This window comes from Lactuca serriola, chromosome 8 (genome assembly GCF_051521515.1).
Source record: "Lactuca serriola cultivar US96UC23 chromosome 8, Lser_US96UC23_V15, whole genome shotgun sequence".
Taxonomy (NCBI): Eukaryota; Viridiplantae; Streptophyta; class Magnoliopsida; order Asterales; family Asteraceae; genus Lactuca; species Lactuca serriola.
The window spans coordinates 31,183,764-31,187,716 of record NC_136415.1 but is presented as its reverse complement, the minus strand read 5'-3'; the positions used below and the strand labels follow the sequence as shown (position 1 = coordinate 31,187,716).

Here is a 3,953-nt window from a genome sequence, read left to right as displayed (position 1 = left end):
AGTTTATTTTATTAGCCCGCAGATGTTAAAAAAACAAACAGTCTTCTTTTTTCAGACTGCAGACATTTGGTCCATCTCTTCTACTGCAGATGTTTACAGATGTGGTCCGCAGACTGCAGACATTTTGCTTTAGTAAAAACAAACAACACCTTACTTTTCAAGTTTTTTTTTTTTAAATTGTCATGTTTGATAAATTAAAATAGCTTTCTAAAAAGCTACTTAGGCTAAGGGGAGTGGTAACATTCTTAACACCTTGCCATGTCATATTTTGGAATGCCACCTCATTTTTTATCATTTAGCACTTAATCTTAGCATTTGGTAGGGAGTGATAACACTCTAGCATTTTTTTTCTAATCAATTAAATTACTTTATTTTAATATAGAAACATTTTTTATGCATAAATATTAAACAATTTTATTTTTTTAAACCACAAACAATTAATATAATATCAATTATATTTGTCATATGAAACTATTGTGATATCTACATAGTTTTTTTCATATGAAATTGTTTATTTTATTGCATACAAGAATCCATATCAACACCCTATAAAAGATCAAGTGTTCTTACATTGTTGTGATATCATCATAAAGACTCATGGTAGATATGGATCCATTAAGATTGTTATTGCTCAGGTCTGAAATAGTGAAATGTACAATTCTCATCAAACTAACAATTTAACAAGAATTTTGCCAGATATCTCTCCAAAACATTTATTAATTATTAGATGCTTACATATAAGCAAGATTTGGTATTCTGCTAAGATCAGGGATTGGTCCTTGTGCTAAGATCTCACTTGTTGTAATTAATCAAACAGAATAACAAGTTAGAATACATAGAATTATGGGATTCGACAAACTAACTTCATATTACTTGTAATCAAAAGAATGCATAAAAAGATAGAAATTCTGGCAGTTCGAGATGCCAAGGGTCTCCCAAAGAAAGTGAACTACAACTTAATTGAATGATCCCCTCACAATTCCTCCTGACTATATAAAAAACATAACTGATAAAATAAATTACTCAATTGCCCCTGCTTCTCACGACTTGCTTATTCACATTTACTTTCCTTTCTTTCCCCTTCTTGAATAAGTGAGTAATGGTTTATTTCCTTTGTTGCCCTTCCTTGAGTAAGTAAACATGATTGGTGGTTTAACACCTTGCAAGGTGCAATTCCTTAAACTCCTGCCACACCAAACAAAAACCAAACCAAAATTATCACAAACTTGAATGGTGTAATATCTTACAGTGCTCCGACATGAAGATAGCTGTCGTCTAGGGTTTTGTTGAAGCACAAAACCCCAGTCCAAAGTTTATCATCATAATTCGTAATCAATAATCTCATGATTAATTAGGAATTACCTTCTGAGTAGATTGACAATCTGTAAAAACAAGCAACAAACACGACCTCAAAAATTAGATTCTCAAAACCATCAAAGTTATTACTTCGAAGAGACATTTAATCAAACAGTTTGTGTGCAAAAAGTTATACGCCAAATGAGAATATTATTTCCTTACACCGTGTTCACAAGGGTATGCCTGTAAATGTTGTTGACAAATTATGAGGGTGGCTGACGGTCTGTGTGATTAGGCCAACCTTGTTGAATGTTCTTTTTAGACTTGAGGTGGGTGCTGATTTTGGGAAGAGAAGAGGTAAAAAAGGAAAAAGCTTGAACTGGTAAACGTTTGGGTGAAATGTTCTGCTTCTCCTATTAGAAATCAAGATGGAATTCGCCAACATTACTTCTTCTCGCTAACCACACACGGACCAATCACATGCGTATCTCACCTTCTCTCTCTTCTCGCTAACACAGCGACGAGTCTCCGACGGCGAGCCCCCTAGTGAGCGCTAGGGGGCGGTGTTCTACGTTGCTTAGCGAGTTTGGCGAGAGTATTTGGCGATCCCACTCCGCTTAGCCTTATACCATCTTCAACCTATTTTTATTTTTTTCCTCAAAAAATGAGTAAAAAAATGAGGTAAATAGTATTTCATCTCCAACTCTACTCTATTTTTGCCCAATTTTTACTCCCAAAGTATATTCCGAATATATTTCAATCTTCCAACTTATATAAATTATCATACACACCCGTTTTAGTAATTTGGTTTTAACAAATATATAATCTATATTTTTTTTCATTAAAATAATATTAAAGAACTAAAAACTTAACTTAAAAAAAATAATAATAATCTAAAAAATGTATAAATATATAAAAATATAGACTAAAACCGACAACTCAAAGTTTATCCCAATTTTGAAGAAAATGAATAGAATAACACCATATTTGGTGTTATACTATTTATTTACCCCAAAACAGAGAAATAAATGAAATACGATTGATGAGAAATAGAAAAAAAAATATAGTAGCCTTTCAAAAGTTTTTTTTTTTTTTAATTGGGATTTAATCATGGACGGTCCTTATTCACTTCTAGGTACTTTTTGTTGATTTGTCCTGATAGAAAAAAAAAAAAAAAAGTCACCCTACTATAAGGATTATTTTTGTAAAATCTCCACTCCAAAAATAACCATCACCACCAACCGCCATCGTCACTAATCACTCACTCCACCACCACCGTCATAATGACCCCACTACCACCTCACTGCTACCAGCAGCCGCACCACCATATCACCACAATTAGCATCTCCAATCACCACCAGGCGTCAATTTATGTTTCTCATGTTAAATCAAGATTAGATTTTCACAAATTCAGAACATGTAAAAAAATGAAATCAGTTTGGAAACCACTCATTAGATTGTACTTAGACAACACAAGGATATGATGTAATTCTGGATATAGCATATATAATAGAAACCAATCTTGCACACCATATGACATATATAACATAGAATGCTACATTTCCCTTCCATTTATGGTTCCTGATAATAAAAGTTAATTCTCATCAAACCATGCCACTAAACAATGAGTGCCTTTCCAGTTCAACAAGGACACAAATTGTATGATGTCGAATGGAATTTCACACGAATCAGTTGCTAAACGTCATTATTACATTGCAATCTTTACGTTCATGAAAAACTGGAAGATTGAATATTCGTTCACATTTATTATCAGAATGCTGAAATAATGGTATAGAATACAGATCCAACAAAAACTATAAACCCTAAAAAAAAAAATCGATTTCAGAAAATCAGAAAGCCAAACCCTTTCATACAGATTTCAAACGCAATTTCAAGTTCAAAACTTACCAAGAGGGAAGCTGGCGGTGGTCGGTGGAGGTGGGTGTAGTTGGCAGAGGGGCAAGGCGGTTGCTGAGTTTACTAAACTTCCGGTGGGACGAAGATATCCGTGACCTCGATTTACTTGGAGAGTTTGCCGTATAAGGTGAATCGGACCACTGTATTTATCGATTACTAAGAGATAGAGAGGAGAAGAATAGGTGTCGCCAGAGGTGGCGGAGGTATAGAAGATCGTGGCGGGTGCTGAATGGAACTATCATGTGGGAAGAAGAGGTGTGGTGAGGGAAGCATGACGTCGGAGGAAGCTTTTTCTTTGAACGGAAAAAGAGCAGCAAGCAGAGGTGGGGTGAGAATGTGAGATAAGTGGGGAGGTTATTTACAGAAAGGTCCTTGTAATTTATACCTTTTATCAAGTTTACTCTGAGGGTAATAAAGTTTTATTTTATAGTATTAGTAACGGAACTGAGTGTAACGAATCCAGGGACCACCGTCCACCGGTGAGGCAAACCCTCCACACTCCAGAGGGACTACCCATGATTACTAGGACTAAAAGTGATATTTTGGTAAAATCATAGGGACCAAAACTGTATTTTACTCTAACATCATTTTAATGTCTTTTTTGTGGTGGGTGGATTGGTCTATTCACTTAATGTGTTGCTTTAAAACGTCATATTCGTACGAGATTATCAGGAAGAAGAAAAAAAAAATACTCCGTAATTTATAGCTAATGAAAACGTAAATCCAAACGACGTTCCATG

General features: G+C 34.7%; 1 long non-coding RNA gene across 1 annotated transcript; it reads right to left on the bottom strand.

The window, feature by feature from the left end:
* Positions 1-841: 841 nt before the first annotated feature.
* LOC145071360 (uncharacterized) lies at positions 842-2,174 on the bottom strand. Its single transcript, XR_013690416.1, has 2 exons — positions 1,363-2,174; positions 842-1,185 (listed from the first exon to the last, which is right to left on the bottom strand). It is a non-coding gene; the product is annotated as an uncharacterized LOC145071360 (long non-coding RNA).
* Between the last annotated feature and the right edge of the window lie 1,779 nt (positions 2,175-3,953).